The sequence below is a fragment of the Lagopus muta genome, chromosome 3 (genome assembly GCF_023343835.1).
Source record: "Lagopus muta isolate bLagMut1 chromosome 3, bLagMut1 primary, whole genome shotgun sequence".
Taxonomy (NCBI): domain Eukaryota; kingdom Metazoa; phylum Chordata; class Aves; order Galliformes; family Phasianidae; genus Lagopus; species Lagopus muta.
The window spans coordinates 74,596,901-74,620,210 of NC_064435.1; the positions used below are offsets into that span (position 1 = coordinate 74,596,901).

The 23,310-nt window shown below is 36.6% G+C and overlaps 1 protein-coding gene across 6 annotated transcripts in view; it reads right to left on the reverse strand.

The window, feature by feature from the left end:
- CDH12 (cadherin 12) overlaps positions 1-23,310 on the reverse strand; it is a 511,787-nt gene that overhangs the window by 388,306 nt on the left and 100,171 nt on the right. For 2 of the 6 annotated variants that reach the window (XM_048939399.1, XM_048939404.1), the window contains exon 2: positions 2,753-2,862. The exons of the other annotated variants lie outside the window; for them this stretch is intronic. The gene's annotated coding sequence lies outside the window, so the exon portion shown is untranslated. The remainder of the gene's footprint in view (positions 1-2,752; positions 2,863-23,310) is intronic. 6 annotated transcript variants of the gene reach the window in all.

Here is a 23,310-nt window from a genome sequence, read left to right on the forward strand (position 1 = left end):
AGAAATAGAGATACAGGAAAGCTCAATGACTTAGCCAGGCCCCCTTGGAAATCTCCAGCAAAGCAAGGAACTGAAGCTAGGTTTTTAAGTTGGGACACCAGCTAATATATTATGTACTAAACATTAATAAAGTACTCAAGACCCCAGCAAGTACAAGTCCAAAGGAATGAATTATTTTGGAAAGTCTGGTGTTTCAGTGCTTTCAGCAGCGATAGTAAATACTTTAGTAGAAATAGGCTAGAAAGTTAACACAGACTAGATACTCTTTGTGAAGACTAAGATTTTCATAACAGGAAAGGATGCTAGAAACAAATCCTTAACTTTGGTTACCCTGTAAGAGCACTATAATGAATTCAGATATATTCTTGTTAGATTTTAAGCTAGATCTTAAAATAAAAAGTGATAGTATAAAACAATATCATTGTAAACAATTGCATGCTTTAATCTTTCTCTGTTGAATTTTTTCACAATTTAAGCATGATTTCAAACTTCAATTTGGAATTGATGTCTTACTTTTATCACACCACAGAGTACAAACAGATCTGCTGTTCGCTGAAGAATAAATAGCTTGAAAAGTCATGATTTGTTACACTCATGATTCCATTAAAAAAATATATTACTACAGGCTAATGTATCTGGTTTCTGTGAAGAAAAGATAAATACAATGGTTATGACTTTCTTTCGCCTCTATCAAAGCCTCAAAGGCTATCATGTTACAAATAGGTTACTGACATGTACAGACTGTGCTTCTATACTAGTTAATGTTTTGTTTTTGTGCAAGATTTAAAATCAAAGTTTTATACAAGGATCTTAAGATCTTGTTATAGTTATTCAGCAAGAGAATATTGGAAAAATATTTTTCCATTTGTAGCATGCTGCCAAGAGCCCTGAAAGGTAACGAGCACAAGCTCACAGAAGCACCTTTGAACCAGAATTATAGCCACTGCAATCTCAGTCTCTTGTGACAGGGCCTGGAGAGGTAACATCTACAGAAGTACTCATTGCTTGAGAGCATGGGTATAACTCTGCAAGTTACAAACTAATCAAAATAATTCCCAGACAGCACGCTGTGATATCTGCATTGTCAGCTGGTTATTGTGATTTATTGGAAAAGTGGGACATAGACATAGCAGCACAACGGAATCATGCTGTGATGCTGTAGTAATCTCATTAAACAGCTTTTGCAACTCAAACTCTGCATGGCCACCATTCTCCTTTTCACCAAAGCATGAAGCAGAACAAAAAGGAAAAAAAAAGAAAGAAAGAAGGAAAAAAAAAGAAAAATCCCAGGTGTTTGCATCCATAGCTTTAAGTATTCTGAGCTTTGTTTTCCGTATTTTAAGGTAGGCGTGCTTGAACAAATCCAGTAAATCTTGTACTAGAAGCTGTGATAATAGTAAAACTTACAATTACAGAATCATTAAGATTGGAAAAGACCACTAAGATCATCTAGTCCAACCATCAACCCACCACTTATACTCACTAAACCATGTTTCTCAGTGTTATATCTACTTTTTCCCTGAAAACTAGAGAAGAAATTATTTGCAATGTCTAATCTGAACCTCCTTGGCACTTAATAAATGGAATAAAGCCAGAGAATTAGACATTTTTTCCCATTGCATCTTCCAAGCTTTGACCACAGCCAAAGCATAGCACTTCTTTTGACTCAACATACACACAGATCTGAATACATGTTTTTAGACGTGGTCCCAGAAAAGTTTTACAATTTACTAATTTCAGCAGCAGTCTGCTCTTAGAAATAGTCCTTGAAGCAGCTTCTATCCAAACCTTCTGGAAAAGGGTCCATAAGAAATACTGTAGGAGACCAGAAAAGTCTATTTTCCCTTCCCTTCTACCCATAATGAGCAAGATGTTGACCACATACAGACTCATGTGGTCACTACACTTCTGGATTTCAACCAATACCATCAAAAATATGTGCTACCAACATCTGTCAGTTGACACCTTTCACTGGGAGAATGCAGTTCTTTAAGCCAACCATTTAAGCAACAGAATTTGAAGCCTGTAGGAGGAGCGGCTGCAAAAAATGAACCTATGAAATACTTCGAGGTACTCTTTAAATCAGGTGAAAACATCTGAGTTTCAATTGCCATGTAATCTCTGACAACAATACTTTGTTGTCAGGCCTACGATTTCAGTGAGGGACAGATTACAGGCTCACACCCCACATATTTCACCATGCAAAGGTATCACAAGCAGCTAGGTCCTCAGGAAGCAGAAGAATCTGCTTGCCTATTCAGGGGCTTTTAACAAACAGTACTAGCAATTACTCATGGATGTGCCACCATGGTTGCAGAGATCAGGAGTTTAAAAAAAGGGAAAGAACTTTGCAGTTAGAACATAGAACAACCATTAAGGAAAGGCTGCAGATCATATCTGGGGTACTATATTCAGCTATTATCTGCTTCATATGTAAACAAAGTCTTTCCTGGTGGACATTAAATGCCACTTCTTCCATTCATCAGCACACAAGCATGTCAGAATTCAACAATAATTTCATTAATGAAAATAATTTTAGTTATTCTCTCATAATCCATAGTTTTCAAGGCATGGTCATACACTCTGGCAACAGACGACAGAAAAAAAAAAAGCAGGATTTTTTTTTTTTTAAAGGAAAAAAGAAAAAAAAAAAGACAACCAATTGCAGCTTTTACACTGCTCCCTAGAAAAGGCAGCTCTCAAACAATAGTATGAAGATTCTCTGAAAAAGGAAAGTGCTTGCAGAACTTACCTGGCAGTAATTGTTTCCCTACCCACATCCACAGCCCCTCAAACATTTTGGTATGTCAGCAGTAGAAAGCACGCTCCCCATTCAATTCAACTCTCCATTTGAGATGAGCACTTGGAAGAAAAAAAAAAAAAAAAAAAAAAAAGCCGAATGTATGCAGCAGACTCCAGATGTTGCAGATTGCTGCGTGGGCAAGGAGTGAGGCTGTTCAACTTCACAGCAAGATAAAATACAGTAAATTACCTTGCCAGGACACCAAAGTGATACAGATTACTTCTCTTCTTCCATAATCATCTGATGATTAAAGAGCATTTTCCTCATTAAAGCCTCTTAGAAGGGATCACTGTTATCAACTCTTCATTTACTCATTAGGCCACATCTAGTTTTTTTACTTCTATAATTGCAATTTGATACAAACTCTTTAGACCTCGGAAGCTTCCATGAGAAAGGAAGAGAGCTTTATCACCTACTGAGTAAAAAAATACTGTTTTCATTTAAGAGACATTGAACTTAAAGCTGCATAATTGCAATACGAATTGTTTTTAAAACAGATCAACAAGTCAAAAAACCTGACCAAAGTGAACAAACCAAGAGTTTAAAAAAAAAAAACAACAAAAAAAACAACTCGGAAGGGGTAGCAGTTAGACAGAGCAAACCAAATTCCATGTGTTAGCTGCTTTCAAACAGTGAAAGTGGTGTGAAAATGTAGCAATGCAAGCAAAGAGCTCAGTTGCTTTCCCCCCTCACTGATGTAAGAGGTCTCCATCCTAACATGGAGAAAACCAAGCCTGTGAAGAAAATAAATACTATTTTCCCTAGTAAAAATTAAGACAATTTCCAGTTTACAGAGCACATGGGACAAAGAACAATAAAACTGGTGTGCATATAAGGTGCAATGCCATGTGAGGCAAAGCTGGGACTGCTCCATGCTGGACATGGTTGATAACAGTGTCCCCAGCACAGGGCATGGCTAGGCCCAGCAGCCAAGTGTGGGCACCTCATGGAGAGCCTGGGGAAGGGAAGGCACAGTGCTGCCAGCAGTTGCCAATAGAGGGTTATTACTCCCCCCACTCCTTCCCAAAACAAGCAAACCACTTATTTTCCACCAAAATTGTAGTACAAAATACAAATACTCTCATGTAGTCTCATGCCCTGAGCACAAGCAAGAATCCTAAAATTCAAGAGTGCTGGTCAGTATACAGGAGTAGCAAGTCATCCAGTTAATGTACAAGTCCTGAAATAATTTTTCCTACTATACACATGCAAATGAAGCTATATATGACTGAAGTGGTTAAGTAAATCAGATCATTTACACTGCTCTTTTTGTACCAAGATGTTAATATTTTGGCTATGCACCTAATTACCCACCATTTCATCGTTATTGGACTCTATTCACATCACATTTAGTTTTCCGAATGAACACATCCTGTGTAAGTGCACAATTATCTATAAAGGAAAGAAATTGCTGATGGTGGTTATTTTCAACTATTTCTCCAGAGTGCAGACTCACAGTGCTTCTACAGCAGAAAACCAACCCTATCAATGTGAACATCAGACCAGTGTACAAGAACACTTCAGTATCACTTACAGACATATACAGCAGCCTCCAAAACACAAGTTAAAAACCTGTGATAATACCACACAGTATTTTGTCCTACAGGAAAAGGAGGTTAAGGGTTGGTAATACTATGGAAAATCTGAGAAAAAGTTGCAGTATCAAACATCAGGAGAGATTATTGAAAAATAAATCAGCAGAATGTCCTTATAATCAAACTGCCGTTGAGTAATGCATAAAATAATGCAGTAACATTTTAAAAATAATGTTTCTAAGAAAGAACTTAAAATTTACAACCTGGTGAGATTCATCCCATTATAGAGTAAGCTGATAGAGAATCTAATTAAAGATAGAATAGCAGAACAGTTGGATAAATATAATTTGATAGGTTCAAGCCAGCATGACTCCATTAAAGGGGGGTAGGATAGAAATCTCACTTCTCTAGCCCAGTAGAGTCTCTCTTTTCATACACACACACACACACACACGCACACAGGCAAAGGAGTAGATGACAGTGGGCTTAATTAACTTCAACTTTCAAAAACCAATGTAATTAGATTTTTCCTAAAGGATTATTTTTAATTACACATAAGAATATTAATTATTTAGCTTTATGTCACCAGCTGTGTATTATATAGTTTTCCAAGGGGCAAGATTCAAGATTTAGAAACTGATTATGCAATTGGAAATAAAGTTTAGAAATGATCTTTCAAAACTACCACAGATATTTTAAATATTAAACCTCATGGGTCTATCCAGGCAACCATTTGGAAAGGTTAACAGATAGCAAAAGGATGACGTTTCCCAGTCACGTCATGCTGTTTTCATTATAGAACACGGCAGCAGTCTGAGACAAATCCAGGACACAATCCCATGCTCACCTAGCAGTGAGCATAAGCAAGCTGATATCAGATAAAATGCAACTTATCTATTACAAGATGTGTCCAGTAAAGAAAGAATTAGAAGCATTCAGACCCTCAATCCTTCAAAACAGAATATTTTCTTTTGCATGACACTTCACCCCCACCACAACTTAACGATGCAAGATGGTTATTAGGAATACATGGAAACTAAGTACTCAAAGAACTGAAAGCTTATCAGTCCCCACCTTGATGTCAGCTATGCCACATAATGACAGAGTTACCACAAACTAATTCTTCTCTTCCCTATATTGCTATCTGAATCACTCTTGAGGCCAGTGAGAAACCCAGTGTACTGAAGACCGCAGACCAATTTACCATTGCTAACTTTATCTGCTTACTGAATTTGAAGCTATCTCAGATAAAGCTAACGTACATCACTGTTAGTGCAGGAGAACAAAGGAAACAAAGTCACTGGCAGAAATAAACATTTGTTTATAATGTGCAGTTTAAAAGCTTACTTCCAGTCTACTTGAGGCAAAATATTTGTTTTGAAAAAATACAACCTGCTGCTCCACAAGATCTTGCCAAGTGATAAAAGGTTCTCATCAAACCCTTCCCCTGATTCCTGCCAGACAGCTACAGAGAACATAACCAAGAGAAAGGTGGAAAGCAGTCTCTTCCCCTTCTTAGGTTCCAGGAGCAGCACCGACTCTGAATGCCTTTGGGATCACAGGGTACTGCTAGGGAAACCATGCTTTCCTCTTTGATTTGCCCTCTCTTTCTGATATTTTAGGTCTCATCTCATTTTTCTTTATTACTCAAATTGTCTTATTAAAGGAAGAATGTCTGAGGTGAAAGGAGGCCCAGGGCAAGCAAATGATGAAAAAACAATGGAAGAAGAGAGCTGGAATATCTAGCTCCAAAGAAGGACTAGCTCTGTAAGACAAAACAGATTCATCCTGGCTTTTGTCTTTCACCTTAGGTCCCCAGGAAAGCTAAAACACTAAAATAAACTATGCTGGAAATGAGACAAAGCTTTGGAAGTATATCCAAAAAAATCTAGAAAGTGAATTAAGATATTAAAAAAAAAACAAAAAAAAAAAAACAAAAAAAAAAACCAACAGCTCAACAATGCCACAATAGAAAGATTATGGAATGAAGTCTTAGTTATCAGTTCCCTGCAGTCAGTCACAATTTCCCAAATATTTACAGACCTGCTTATCCTTGCATACTTGTGCCTCCTGGTAGACTGTACTGGTTTCCTGGATGCTTTTGGCTGACTTCTTAGTTCAGAGGTGGCAGGTTGTTTTTTAGTTCATTTGTAAACATCTAACACAATCCTCTCTATCACCTCCTCTTTCTTCCCAGTTTGTCTTCTGCACTAGATTTACTTCTTAAGCTTTTGAATTCTCGAAAGGAATTTTTGCTTTCTTGACTTGGTCAGGTCCATATGGCCTGAGGAACCAAGTAGATACATCATACATGCTGAATAAACCTGAGTCTTGGAAACACCCCTGCATGAGCTATGTTAACTTGCAGCTGTTAGACCTTTACAACTGGAGGAAGTGTGTTCATCTTGGTATTCAATAGCTCTTGAGGAGCTACTTTATTAATTGGTCTAATCATTCTCTGAAGCTATGCTTTGCTCTTCCAAGATGTTTGCCAACAGGAAGATCACAGTCCAATTGCATTTTGCATGACAGGTACTTTATTTTATACTTGCCGTTTGATTATTGTAGATATGTTTCTTTCTCATGTTGTGAGACAAATATGAAGTGATTAATGAACTATCATTCATGAAACTATAGGTCGATAACACATTTGTCTCCTTCCCAAGGTGAAGACCTGGTTATTTAATCTTTCTTCATACCAAAGTCATTGAAAAATCTGATTATCCTTCTCTGCTGCTATCAATAATGAAGGGCTTGAATAATGAACTTCAGTGGTAAACATTAATTTATTTCTTATACTTGCAGGAGTGAGAAAAAACTAGGTTTTAATTCAACTTAAAAGCTGATGTAATCAACCAAATAGCTACCTCAAGTTAGCCAACAATGAATAGAACATTTTACAGTACAAATACTTCAGAATAGAAAAATTTTCTGCCTGAAAACTCTTAAAAGACTTCTCTGTTAAAGAAATGTGAATATTAGCTTATTTCCCAAAAGGTAGGCCACTGAGTAAACTCGCTTTAACTGTACAATCTTGATTATACTTAGAGCACAATTTCAGTCTCCCATTTACTGTTCAGAATGTTGAATGCAGTTGTCTCTTTCACATCCACTTTCATATGATAATACTGCTTAAATTTTCAATCACTAAATTATTCTCTGGGAGGAAAAAAAGCATAAGGAGAATGAAGTGTATTCCTCACTCTCCACATCAAAACCCTCACCTCATAGCACCAATCTAAGGAACTAAATGGTCAGATGACCCTTTCTACACTTATGCTGGGAATCCCATTTTGACAGACCAATGTTTTGGTTCTTGTTCTCCAAGTTAGAGATGTGGTCTGGGACCATGTCAAATGCCTTGCACAAGTCCAGATAGACAACACCAGTTGCCCTTGAAATTCCACTTGAAGTTGTTGATATTCATGATAATACAAGCAAGCCTCTATGAATTTTTTGTGTTCAGTGAAGCGCTTACCACTTTGTATATGCAATCAGATAAAACTCATACTAAATGGAAGGAAGATTCAAATGCTCAGTGCAGAACACAAACCAAGAATGCCTACAATGGGAATACAGAGCACTGAATGCATCCATCCTGCAACAACCAAGGATAACTACAGCTGTTGTAGCACCACATTCTGATTATGCAATACCACACAGGACAGCAGCAGTTAAGAGTGCAGCTGATCTGACTCAAAATGTATAAGCATCAGCGGGATTTAATGCTTCTTATTTTAGAAGTGTTACAGTTCTATCATAGAATGCCATGCATCAAAATCATCCCAAAGAACTCAATTGTGGGTGAAATATGGGATTTTTTTTCTTGTGTTTCTGTGCAGCATATTCAGTAAGAAGATGGTATCATTTGATAGCCCTAAGAAACTCAAACATAAAAGCATATACATCTAAGGCATATTATAGAATGATGGCCAAAAAAAATTAAGTATTAATTTTATTAGAAATAAAAGCCAAACACTAATGTGTATTTTAGCTCAGAGAAGCCTGCAAAAAAACCTGCATGGCCTGAAAGTGCAGTACATTAATGTTGGAGCACACACTGGAATTGTATTACCAGAGGCTCAGGAAAACCTTTTAATGCCTATCCTTTTGAAATGGCCAAATCTTGAGCATAGAAGTCAATCACCAGGAAATGTCATAAAGCTCAGAGATAATGAAGATAGATGGATGCTGTCTCAAATGTAAGTTTGCCAGCTAGATGGCCAGATTAATTAATGATTCACATACATATCTCTTCTTCCCCTGGCATCTGGGAAACATTTGGGAGTGACTTGGCACCTAATTAAAGCTACATTTCTATGTTCCACATAAGAAAAAACCTTGTACTTACTCCCTGGAGCATCTCCTTTTACATACAGTTTTGCTATTATGCTGTTTCACTGTTTTGTTTTTAAAGAATGAAAACTTAAGATACCTAATAAAATAAGGTCGCTTACCCCTCTTAAAGCTCCCTTTATTATTATTCTTTTACAGGTGTTAAATAGCAGTGATGGAATATACTTAAGATTTAACCGTACACTGATCTTTTTCTATTTCTAAACAACTCTAATGCATCAAAGCCCTACTGATTGTATAACAGGATCAGACACATCAAGGATAAATTATAAAAAAAAATACTACCATAAGATCTTAAAAAAAATACTTACTGGACACAAATGAGGATTTCTTTTACTGTTAATTACCTACAGATGTTGGACTAAGGATAAAAACATGGAGTAGAATAAAAAAAAATAAAAGAAAATAGTTATATCAATTAGAAGAAAGGGTAGTTATGGTTGACAATGCATGCCTAATTAATCGTTTGGAAACAACAATAGAAAAATATCACAATAATTTGACATTCCTAGTAGTGGTTTAAAAAAAAAAAGTCTTCCATCTTCCAAGACATTACTTGTACTTGTCTATGAATAGGAAAGAAGGTGAAGTTAGTGACAAGACAGAGATCACCAAATAACCTGAGCTGGAAGGGACCCATAAGGACTATCTAATCCAACTCTGGGTCTCACACAGCACCACCCAAAATTCAAACCCTGTATCCAAGAACACTGTCTAAATGCTTCTTGTATTCCAACATGTTTAGAGCCATGACCACTTCCTTGGGAACCTGTTTCAGGGCTTGACCACCAGCTGCTGAAGAACCTTTTTCTAACACCTTACCTGATCCTCCTCTGACACAGCTCCACACTACTCCCTCAGATTCTGTCATTATCACTAGAGAACAGAGATCAGCACTGCCCTTCCACTCCCCTAGTGAGGAAGCCGCCATAAGGCACTAAGCCTTCTCTGCTCCAGGCTGAACAAACCAAGGAACCTCAGCCACTCCTCATGAACACTGCACTCTAGAGCCATCAACATCTTCATAGTCCTCATTTGAACACTAATAGTTTTACGTTCTTTGTGTTTTGTGTCACCCAAACTGCACACTGTAAGGCCACTCAGAACAGAGCAGAGCCTTTATCCCAAAGGCTCTCAACCATGTCATCACCAGTTGCCAGCTGCATGCTCCCCAAACCCCTCCTCACACACACAGCCACTCTGTGCGTTTGCCCAACCTATCCCTGTGGTGGCCCAGAACCACACATCATGACACAAGTCACAGGACTCTTCCCCCCAGGTTTCACTTATGCCAACATCATCTTAGCTCTAAGATCAAGCCAAATTTTATGGATCCTTTTGTTTTTCTCATGCTTCATGCTCAGGCATAGAAATGTTTCAAATGTACTCTGGTACACTCAGCATCTTATGGAGCATACTGAAAGATCTCACTATCATATAGCCTCTCAAGTTTTAGCATGCCATCCTTTAGCTTATCACTGGCAAACCTGTTTTCCACTCCCCTACTTTCCCTTCATGTCCAGTTTAAAGCATATCCATCCGCCCTGCTAACTCCTGTGCAAGACTTTTTCTCAGTCTGAGAAAGCTACATTCCATCAGGCATCAAGAGGTGCTGATTTTACAGGCACCTTTGAAGCACCAGCCTCAGAGCCAAACACTGACTAGTTGGGTCTGCCTGCTCCTTTCAATATTGTTCTCTCAATATTGTTCTCTCAGTATTGTTCTCTGCGACTGGATGACAGAAGAAAACATTACCTGTGCACTCAATCTTTCAGCCAATTGCCAATTATGATTGTAATTGCCATATGACTTAAGGTTTCTCAAAGCATTGGAATCCAGACATTTTCCAGTGGTCAATTAATTTTGCTTTCTGCAGATATTTATGATATATTACAACTTTTAGACCATGCTTATCTTATAAATTCTGCAGCTGGAAAAAAATCCAGTTAAATCAAAGACTCATGTGAGCAGAGATTAAAACCCTGCAGGATTAAGCTGTTAATTAATGACATTTAAAACATCTGTGAGAAGTCCTGTTCTCTTCCAATAACATTCCAGGTTGAACTAGTTTGGTCCCTAATACAGATAACCAAATGTAGGCTCTTCACTATCACTTGATTTCTAGAACTCGAACTCTAGAACTAGAATTAAAGCCCAGGGTTTTCTGTAAGCATTAGAAGATACTTTTTGGTTGTTTTTAATAACACAGTGTGCGTTCAAGAAAAAAGCCAAACATCAAACAATTGCTTATGCACTTCATTAAAAGAGTAGTAGCTTTTAGGATTGATAGGTGGTGTAAAATTGATATTTCAGAAATAAGGCTAAAGAGATCTCAAGTCAAGAGCTGCATTATTCAATCCTGAAAATGTTCAGAGAGAAAAAGAAGTCACTAGAACAGCGTATTTAAAAACAAGTGAGAGGTACAATAACAATCCAAGGCTCACAAACAGAATTTTTACTTCTTTCCCTACAAGAGATAAAAGCAAATAAAAAAACCTGTTGTTAATAGGAAAATATCTCAAAAGAGTTTAAGCCATAAACCTAACTCAAGCTACCTTAGATGAGTTATAGACAGGTTTTTGAGTCCTTTTTGCTCATAGCCTTCATTCGGAAGCTTAGAAAAATCAAGCTCTCAAGAGCAATTCTTAATAAGTTCTCCAGCAAATCTGCTAAAGACATTCAAGCCATTCTGTAACAGTCTTTTGGGGAGCTTTTGAAACAACTCTTTGTTGAGTACCCTCACGTTAAAAGCACAAACACCAATTGACCCCAGACTTCCTACTACCAGTCCAACTGCTCTCACTACACAAGATGAAAAGCTTTAGAAAAGCTATAGAGCCTATTCTTACCCTCTTGACTCTTTCAGCAAGCACCCAGAAGAACAAAAGAAAACTCAGAAAAGTCCAGAAAGCTCTCCTCCACCACCACAAAACCTCCTCTAAACCACCTGCCTCTTCCACAGAGGTATTACCTCTTCCATTACCTACAACTGCTTCCCACTCTGCTGGCTAACAGAGCAGATGAGAAGCAGTTACTTCTCATTGACACAGCACATCAAGTGTTTTGCCTTAATTCATTAGTCTCCACAGTGACACATTTCCATTATACTTTTTTCATCCGATTTTCAGTAAAAAGAAAATAAAAATGAGGGTGTACAAGAAAGAATTTCACTCAGAGTTGTCTCTGGAAGCACAACTGTTTGCCTTTGTTCTCAGTGATGTTCTCTGTATGAATTCTAGTTACAAGAAGGCTCTAGTTGCCTAAGCCACTGTCTTAGAACTTCTAACATAGAAATAATTTCTGCACCAAACAACCATTACTACTGGAATGGTTATTAATTATAATTAGCAAATTAGCCAATTTTACCTCCAAGTAGAGTATTAGTAGTTAGAAAACTCTGAACAAATTAATTTGTGTTATTTCTTTGACTCCTGGATGACTCCATCGTAATAGCAATGCCTGCTGACTAGGGGAGGTGTGACTCAGGAGACAAATTCACCTCCCTCGAAGCCCCCACTGAGTGGGACAAGACAGTCTATTTTCTGCAGTTGACAGCAACATTGATTAACTCATGCTATTCAGATGGTCACTTCAAGAAGTAGATATGCATTTTGACTTTTTTTCATACAGTCGAGCAATATCTATAGTTAAAGCAAGGACAGATATAGTATTATTTTCATATGTAGTTAGAACTACTTGTTAATAAATTCTTAATCCATTTCCATCAAGAAAGTAACACACACACCCCTAAATACTTTCCTCGTCACAAGCAAACCCTTTGTGTGTGAACATTTTGTTGTTGTCATTGTTCTGATATTGATCCAATCCTTTATTTTATTTATTTTAACCTTTCAGAAGAAGGAAAGGAGGAGAGTGGAAGGGAGGGAAGTATTATTAGCATAGTAACTCCTCACTTCCAGCATTTACCTTCTTTTCCTTTGACAACAACAGAAATATAATAAGTTTCTAATTTCTTGTTGCATTTTCTAAACATATTAATGTATAAAAAAAATTGCAGTATTCAAAGCAAATCCTCACAAGGCTTGCAAGTAAACTGCAATCTAAAAATGGTAAATAGAATTGGTTTGTTAGTTTGTTTTTTTCAGTGCCCCTGATGTGATTCTACAATTATTTGATGATAGGGTTAGGCCCCTATCATCATTCCCCATCCCTCTTATTTATTTAATATTTTACACCTTACTTGGTTTTGGTAGTGTTTTCTAAGAAAACGTGTTGGAGGGAGCAAAATCACTGAAAAATATTATTTCAAAATGGTGCTAAAATGATACTTTCTACCATATCATCTATTTACTAAGAAAGAAAGAATCATCCTCAGAGAGCTTCTTTTCCTGAAGAAAGCCTCCTAGAGCTCTAAAATGGAAGCTTTACTCTGGAGTAGATTCAGGGAAGACTGGGGCATGGATCATGGCATGCAGTGGATTTAAAATTCACCACTAAGTGTGCCTTTACTGGAGAATGCTCTACATCTGCCAAAACACAAGGGGGTAGTAGCTAAACAGTGGGAAAGAAGAAAGACTTTTCAAGTATTTCTTTTGGCTTTAGGGGTGCAAGGTTCAGAGAAAGGTTTCAACCTTAGAGCACCTTCAGAGAAGAATATTCACCTTTACAGGCACATTTCTATAAACTGATTGATAGAATAACTCACCCAGCTTGAAAGGCAGGAATCCTGCTGGCTACTGACAGCGACAGATCAAGGAAAGATTTCATAACTCTGTCAGATTTGGAGGTTTGAAGTTTAAGCCATGGTTCAGGACTACAGAGCATATTGCAGATTAGTTCCTGGCAGCAGTCAAGCTAGTATGCTAAATCCATACTTGGGTGACTGAACCCCACACCATAGTCACCAAATTGTAGAATTATAGAATCGTAAAATGGTTAGGGTTGGAAGGGACCTTGAAGATCATCTAGTTCCAACCCTCCCTGCTATAGGCAGGGATACTTCCCTCTAGATCAGGTTGCTCAAAGCCCCATCCAGCCTGGATGTGCTGGATCAGTTTTTGTGATCAGTGATAAGTTAAAGAAAACATCCATTAATCATCTACTCTAAATCAAGAAAAAAAGGACAAAAAAAAAATTATAGAATACTTATTATACCATTCATGAAATGTAAGGCTAGATCTGCAGTGTGCTGACAGTATAAAAAAAATATTAAATTCTTTCTGTCAGTTTTGTTTGCTTTTGAGAGGGGAATGGGGGTGGAGGAGAAGATTCAATTTCCTGAAAAAGTAATTTTCTTGCTAGTGAGCACTGGGGTCTGGAAACTGGAGCTATGGGTGAGGGCAGAATCACTGTGGCCAAACCTTGGCTTGAAGTGGAAGATTACCACATGCTTGAGGCTTGTGAAATAGAAGGCACACCTGCAATGTGTGTTACTACCAATATTTTCACTTGTTCTCTTTTCTTTTTTGCTTTTTATGAAGCACAAACAACATGGTCAGTACTGCATAAGGCACTGAATGAGATCTTAATTAAGAAGCCTTATGTAGGACTGTAATCATTGCAGGTCTTGGCTGTAGTCAGTGAACAGAAAAAGACAATTCTAGAGGAGCATTTCAGTGGGCTAAATCCATGCCTACATCTCCCTTGGGGCTCACAAGTGCTTGTTTTCCCCATTCATTGGCAAAAATGATGAAATGAATGACAGTTCCCAGTGGTTGGAACTGATTAGGTAGCAAGTCTGTTTTTGTGTCATCCTCCTGAAAAGCAATCAGTGTCTTTGGTATATTTCTAAAGGATTAAAAAAAAAAAAAAAAAAAAAAAAAAAAAAAAAAAAAGCTGAATTGGCTCAAAACGATGGTTTTCACCAGAGGACAGAGAATGCAGTCTTAATCTAAGGACTTAAAAATGTAAGAAATCATTGATATCCCCCCCCATCTAAAGGTTTAATAAACCAATGCATGTAGGAACTCTTTCATTTTCAATAGTGCCAAGCATCTTGAAACTTTTTTGTTCTGAATGTTTCTGAAAGTTTTGAATGCTAATTTTGAATTATTTGAATACTTCTTTTGTTCTGAAGTGTTTTCTCAATCTCTTTTGAAACACTGTGCTTGTAACAGTAATGTAGGACAATTGAGAAGTATGAAATTACAGTTCCTAAGCATGGAACTGGAGGTACTCAGTTCCATAAAATCAGATCTTTTGTTATTTTCTGATCTATATTCATGTCTATGCCTGTTCCATAAACATATTACATTATAACTGTCTAAAGGTTTACTACATATATGTTTTTATATATAGAAGGGTTGCTCTTTAGAAAATGGCTATTTCTAGAGGAAAAAAAAAATTTCTACTGCAAATTTAAAAATTATTCTTACTGTTTTTAAGTCAAAATATAGTAACAATAATAAATTTAAAAAAATGCAGTCCACCACTAGTTTTCAGTGTTCTGTGCTGTATTCTCAATTTTGGTAAGCCATATTGTATTTTGTATCTTTACCAGTGAACTGTAAGCAGGACTAAATAACTCTGTTACAACATGAAACTATGGAGACTATTTTTGCAATTTTACCTTCAGCAGTGCCCATCTAGAAATGATGGGATTTATTCCTCTTCTAGCAAAACAGAAATTAGTACTGAATTAGATTTATACAAAGACTTACGACAGAATCCTACAGAAGATGTTTTATGGGGTCTGGAGATGAAATGTGAAAAACTGCCAAACTTCTTGATGTGGCTGCATATTGCTCAGTCTGACAGCTAATCTCCCATTTGCAGGAGTAGAAGGGATCAGGACAATCCACATATTGAAGGAAAGAGCAGTTTAGTGTTCTGTATACCCTGAAATATCTTTTAGATTATGCTACCACTCTGTGGGAACCAGAATGCTCTGCCTTCACCTTGTGGAGAGAAAAAAAGTGAACTTGACAGCTTTCCTACTCAGTTTTGCCATTGTGTCTTAAATCAGGGCAGGTGTGTAATAAACTATCAAATTCAGTTTTGTAGTCTCCTGGATAGTTCATTGAGGTGGTAACTCTGATGCACATACCCTGAGATGGGATCAGTAGCTCTTGAATCCAAGGCTTCAGGTCCTGTAAGTTGTAATTGATTATTCTTATCTTTCTGCTGTTCCTCTGCACTGAACTCTATGAACATTTCTGAAAAGAAATTCTATTTCTGATAGAAATATGAGATTCAGCATTAGCATACATTACAGTTTGGAGATCATAAAAAAAATCTTTTTCTTCTTTCTTTTTTTTTCACAGAAAAATACATTAGCTCAAATACAATGGAGGTCTACAGAAGAACACTGATACCAAAATAGATGGTTTTTCTTGTCTTGGAACAAGACTGGAGAGAGGATAGCTTCTTTTTCTCCCTCTTTCTGCTTTTGTTATTAGTAAAGTTAGGGACGGGAGAAAAGAGGAAAGACATTCCAAAATATACATATTTCAAAATACTGCTTTATATATTATAATGGTCATAGATTACCAAAAGTTTCCCATACTCTATTTTTGCAATGTATTCCTCTCACACTATAGACATTCACTCTATGCTAGCTGCAGGTGACTCAGTAAAGAAGATACAATGTCCCATGTATTCTCGAGCATCTGGGATCACTGTTCATGAAAATTACTACCTGCGCGAATTCAACAACATAGCTGCTTGTGTAAGCAGTATGTAAGTTCAATCAACACAGTTCAGGTGGATAAAGAATATTATTAGAAGAAATAAAACATGGTTTTCAAGAAGTGAGTTAGGGAGTGAAATACTTTGCAGTTTATGCATTTTCAAGATTCCTTATTTCACACTAAGCTATAACCAACATTGGATATTCTAAAAATGTATGGTGTATATCACATACTTCTGAAATAAAGCTACCTTTTTCTATGTATACAATAATATGCACTTCTGTGATTATCATACTTTCTTCGTGTTTATCATATTTTCTTAAAATATAGCAAGACTTACAAGAAGTTAAATAGACTTCTGGACAAGTATTTGAAATGCATATGTATGGTACTTTGAATTTTCTAGTTATCCATAGGTCAGAAAACCGCAGGAGATGTGAAGGTTATTTTATTTCGCTGTTCTCTTTCTAATTTAATGAAAATGAAACTATAACACATATTTATTTTTATCTGAATATCAAACTCATATATATATGCAACGTCAGCAGTGATGAATTCATGCTGGAAGAAGTAGGTGCAGGAATATGTCACATTACTACATTGATGTACATTGATACCAGATTTTAAAAAATTATCTTCTAGGGTTGTTTATCTCTTTTCAGATCATTGAATAGTTTGATTTTTTCTAATATTTTAGCACTTCACACAAGCTCCATTTGGGAATATATGACAAATGGAAAATGAATGTAGTTTTGATTTATGTCAAAATCTCAAGACGAATATTTCATAGAAACATTTTAAAGCAGATACTTCTAAAGTAACGGGGCTATTGTGTAAGAATAAATCTGAGTATAGGCTGTCCAAAGAATAATTCTGTCTTTCCAAATCATGGCTTAGGCTAGAAGTTTAACAACACACAAAGAGAATGTGTGTTTTGTTGGCCTTATTTGTATCCCAGAAAGCTCAGTTTCAGTGGAACCAAGAAATTCCTTTTTGAACTAAATGATTAAATAAATCAAATGCATCCTAAAACCAGTCTGTATACAGAAAAAGTTCATGACTGAATATAACAGACATAATTAATATAAATTATCTGTTATCAAACAAGGATGCTTTAATTTCTGCTACCCCCTATCAATGGTTGTTTTTTGTTTTTGTTTGTTTGTTTTTTTGTTTATTCATTGAGTTTTCTCATTCTGATGTAGAGTGATAAAAATCCAAATAGACATTCTTGGTTTTTTTTCACGTTGGTCTACCTAAGATCCCTGTTTGAAAACATTTGGAGTTTTATCCAATCTCTATGCACAAGGAAGCAGACAGCTGGTATTGCTGAAGCAGCAATTCAGACTCTAGTTACCATGCTTTATTTAAAGGAAGAAGAGGAAGAGGACACACACTTGAAACACCATTTCTGGTCTCATCTGAGGGAAAGATGGCAGGCTATGACTGCTATTTAAGGTTATTTAGCTTCACTCCACAATGTATACTGTTACCAGCATTACGAATCCCAAAGAACATTTTCCCCTTCCCCTCCCCCCCCCCCCCCATTTAAAGGGACGGAATCAATGGTCAAACTGGCAACACACAATACAAAACATGCAACTGAAGTTACATTACTAAATATCTAGTAGCTAAATGTTTTCACCTTCACATAAAATAGTCTCTTCCCCAACACTTGACAAAAAAATAAGCTTAGCAAGTGCACTGGATCACGGCCAGAACAGCAATTATCAGATATATAGTTCTTCAAATTTTATTGTATATAATTTCAAAGAATAGTGTGAATCTGGGCGGCACTAAATACTTCAAAGACATCATGTGGTGTAAAAAGCTCATACTACTTCCTCACAATGCCATGATGAGGACTGAATCATTTTTAGCATAGTTTTTTTGACTTGAAACGTTTAAAATTTATGAACATCAATATGGAGATGTAGGAGAAAAAAAATCCACAAAATTGCTTTCAGCTGTTGTTGATACTCAAAGAAAACTCCCAGTTGTGGTATGTAGTGGCTCTGTATGGACTAACCAAGTCATTTCATACATAAAAGTCCACAATCCTAAAGTATCGTAAATTGGTGTAACTCCATCAAAACCAGTGTGCTGTGCTCACTAAATAAGTAGAACAGATCTTTCTTCTTGCATTACATATACCATAGAAGAAAATGATAAACTTGTTCCAAAGATGACAGCTGAAAAAAAAAGTTTGCACAGTCATGTTTTATTTACAGGTAGAAAGATGTTTCCTTGCTTCTGATTAGTGTAAACATTTAGCAAACAACATAAGCAGTTTTGTCAATGAAACTCAAGCTAGGAAATTTCTAGGGAGTTTTTGTTTCAATATGGAGCCTGTAATTTATTTTTTTTTTAATTCCGTGTAGGTTTCTTTCTGCTGATAGCATGATCTATTGTACTCTGAGCCATGGTGAGATTGCTATCCCTTAAACAGACAGCACTTATTGAAAATTAAACCTCTAGTAATGTATTATAATTATTACTTCAGAGTAATTTGCTGCTCCAGTAGGGAATCAGAGCTAATCTGACGGTAACGTTTCTTCTGTGGAGCCATTAATATTTCTTCTATGTTGAATATACACGTAATGTATCTAGCCTGAGGCTGATTAATGATCTTTGTGCTGGAACAATGATTTGTATCTAAATCTGCCCTCACTGGAAAAGATTCAGTGCTACTTCAGTCAATACTGAAGTTAAAGAAGTGTAAACAGTGTCTTTGGTTAGTGCAAATGTAATCTAGTGAGATGTAAGAGAGGCAATAACTTGAAGTAAATAAATAAGTGACATTCTACCATTCATTCACTTCATTTCTATGTAGAACAAATAGCAAAGACAAAGAAATGGGAGAAAAAAAAAAAACAACACAAAAGCACTCCAACATTCACTGCTCTAAAATCAAAGCCTCTCCTACTACTTCATAGAATTGTCATTTCCTTAAAATGTAGAAATGAAATTAAACACTATTCATAAAATACATCAATGTTTCTTCTTTCTTTATGTATATAAACATAAGCTGTTTATATTAGGGTTAAAATAAACAAGTATAAAGTTAAATGTAAAGTGTAAAGTTAAATGAATAAAACAAACAAGTATAGTCCACTGTCCTTATTTTTCTTTTTTTTCTGAACACTGTCCAGTACATCCTTTCAGGAAGCCTACAGTACTATGTATGTTGAAATACATTTAATGGATTTCCCTATTAAAAAACAACCCTGAACCGAAATAGTTGCAGAATATTTTGCAATCACTTTTATATCTACCTCTTCCACTGTCCCTATAATTTTGTACTTTCAACTGAATGCTGCCAACTCTTGCAGAGTCTTTATAGTCACAGCATTAGAAATGTGACCTGAAAACAGGAATATTACTAGGTCTGTAAAATATTAGCTGATATTTTTTCTCAACTCATGTGAAAAGCATATGCCATAATGAAAGTCAATCCTTTCCTTAGGACTGACATATTATTTCCTTTAAAAAAAAAAAAATCTGATTTCTTCCTTTCCCTCCCACCCTCCCCCCTTCCCTCCCTCCCCCCCCCCCCTTCCTTCCTAGTGACAACACTTGACTGTTTCCACAATATTTATCAAATATTACATCTGTCCAGCACAAGGAAGAACAAAGCAAGCCATTCCACCTCTACTCAACCATCCAGGGAATGGCTGTGTCAAAAAAATTCCTGACAAGGGATAATATCACAGCTCACTTAAATTAATGAACTGTAATTTATCTGGGACTTTTGTGTTCTGTCCTTAATATAGTCAGGTTCCCCATGCAAATAAATATAAACTCTTATTAACATTAGAGTTCAATGTTAGCCCTGGATTGCTTTCTAGGAAATAGGTGAATTTAGTAAGGGGGAGAAGTTTAACTGGCACAGCACTTTGAAGAGTGTATTATTACTAGGTAAACATTATTGTGAAATCTGTCACGGAGTGATGTATTTCCATATGGCACTCCTTTTCACATGAAACTGGAAAGCATATTATATTAAATTGTCAGGAAGAAAAGATTCAAGGCGACATAATGTAAATGGTCTCTGTGCACACGTTTTCTGGTTGGTTTAAAGCTAGAGACAGAGTTGTAAATGTAGGTAAAACAAATCTCTGACAGAAAACAAGTTTTGACTACTTCATCAGGTGGTAACAATTTCAAAATTCAAGCATCACTGTTTATCTAATAACACAGTCTCGATGCATATTTACTAACATGAATTTCTAGGCTAACAGACACTAGGTTTGACTTCTCTTTGCTTATATAAAAAATATACAAAAATGTTCAAATATTTTGCTGCAGAATTTCAAAACATCCTTTTCAGTTTTAAAGGAGTAACCTGACCAGAAGTATGGAGAAACAAGAAATAGCTCAATTACCTGACTCTTTTTTTGAATGAGGTATGAGATTTGAAGACTAGCAGACTGTGTGTGTATGTATGTTAGTATTCCTTATTTAGTTTGTCTTTTCTAGAAAAAATAACTATTTGTAAATTATGTATACTCCAGTACACTGTTGCAGGCATTCCTTCACCACTGTTGGACAGATGGTAGCTGGCTGATGACAGTAGGGACAAAAAAAGACACAGGAATTTCTAATATAGAAATGCTTTTCTCAGTAAACAAAGCCTCTTGTTTTTATAGCCAGATGTGCTCTCTCTGCCCAGGAGGAGAGACAAGACAGTGAGAAAAACAAAATGATAGCAAAGCAGCAATACTAATGACCTGTGATGTCTGGCTGGTGATGGCCTCTGCTACTTATGTTTGTTTTTCCTTTGATATGCTCTTCTCCTTGTGAGAGAGTTCTGTATTCTGCTTGAGAAATATATGAGATGTGCACTGAAGTGAAAGATAATACAGTGAATTGACTTGTGAAGTAGTGATGCGGATATGAATGAGGTGTGAATACCTGAATCTCCCCTTATGTAAAAGAAACCAAGATAAAAAGAAAAGAAAACTTTGGATATTCTTATTAAAAAGTTCTCGTTCAATGCTGAGAAAATACAGCAAGCCTCTTCTGTGCAACCAAGACACAAGTTGTATTATGCTTTTCCATTATTTGATCAACAAATTGACTTTTTAATCAAAACCAGGTCATAGAGCCTCCATTAATTTCTACAAAAAATAGTAAAACTCCTAGCTTACTTCAAAGTAATATATTAAGACTCCAAAATTAAGAAATATTCAGAGCTCAACTGTTCCATTTATTTGCCACTTTGCACAGGTGACGACTTTATTCCATAAAGCTGTTCTCCAGAAAGTCCCTGTCTTGTCTACTTACAAGAAAGCACACTTACTCCATATGCTTTGGGCAATCTCTAAACATGGCAGATGCTGAGCATTGGAGAGGGATATTGATCTATACAAAGATAAAAGTGGCTGCATTATTATAGAATATTTTAATTATTTTTTTTTAAAGGAACTAAATCAATGGGAAAAAAAAAGAAGAAATCAAAGCAAAAAAGGTTCTCAATAATAATAAGAATTTCAGCTTGGAGTAAATGCTTAAAGCAAGCACAGAAGCAACTGCTTTTCCTTCACATTTTTCAAGAAATTAAAAAATGATAGTGACTACATTTTGCACTGTTTGTATTCACAGAATGATTCAGGCTGGAAAAGACGCCAGGACGTCTCTAGTTTAATCCCCTTATCCTAGCAGGAGCAGATATAGAGTCAGATCAGCTTGCTCAGGATTTTATCCAGCTGCGTCTTGAAAACCTCCAAGGATGGAGGATGAAAAACCTCTCTGGGAAACATATGCTACTGTTGGAATGTCCTGAGGGTGATTTTTTTTCCCCACTTTTTATAGGCAGTTTGATATTCTCTTGTTTCACTTGTTGTGTGCTCACTCTTGTTCTCCCAACAGCCACTACTGCAAAGAGCCCAACTCCATCCTCTGAGTAAACCCCTCACACGAATATTCAGTCTGCTCTTAGACTCCACTGAAGCTGTCCCTCATTCGGACTGAACCAGCCTTGATGCCTCAACCCCTTCCAACCAGGCATACACTCTCTCATCTGCCCAGAAAGCACAACTGTTGAACTTGCTCCAATTTTTCAGCATCTGCCCTGTGCCAGGATCCCTAAACTGGACTCAGTGTCCAGATGTAATTCCATGAGTACTGAGTACAAGAGAGTGTTTCCTTCATTCAATATCCTGGCTGTGCCCTTGTGAATATGGCTCCCAGGGCACTATTGGCTGTCCCTGTATCCAGGATACTCCGTTGGCTCATGCCTAGCTTGTGTCTGCCCAGGCACTATGTCTCTGCCCAAAGAGCAGCTGCCAGCCAGGCAGGCCCCAGCCTGTGTCTTTGCAATGGTGCTCCCTGCCAAGGGCAGCACTAGGCTTTCTCCATGTTCTATTTCATGAGGTTCCTCTAGAACCTCTCTTTTAGCCTGTCTAAATCCCTATGGATAGCGGCACTGCCCTACTTTTTGCCCTATATTACCTGCTCCCTTGTTTTGGCATCACCTGCAACCTTGATAAAAGTGCCCTCCATTGCCTCCTCATTGATCTATTTATTCCATGTACCTCATTAATGTCTTGTGGAAGGAAAACATTTAAAATCTGTAGATTTTGAGGGATGCATACAGGTCAATTAATGCTTCATTACAAAGGTACATATTTTTAAGCAAGTTTAGTGCCTGATACCCTGAGTTTAGTTAATATTTGTCCTGGGTAAGAGACAAGGAAATTTAATCTTAGTTGCATGTATGGCTACCAAGATAAAGAGGTTGTTTTACAAAGAGATTAATTAATTCAATTGAATTTGGATTTATTGTCAAATACTCACTACACATCATAATGGCCAATATAATCTAATTGAAGTGGAAAAAAAAAAAAAAAGCTTTTGTAAAATTCTGTACCAGATTCTGACCGAAGTTAAATAATAAATAAAAAATAAGTCTACCAGAAGGACAGGATTTACACAAGTAGAACTAATAGAGAAATTCACTAATTTATGTCATTTAGGGATGCTCAACTTTAAGAACTGTACAAGAATCTCCTCCCAAGACAATTTA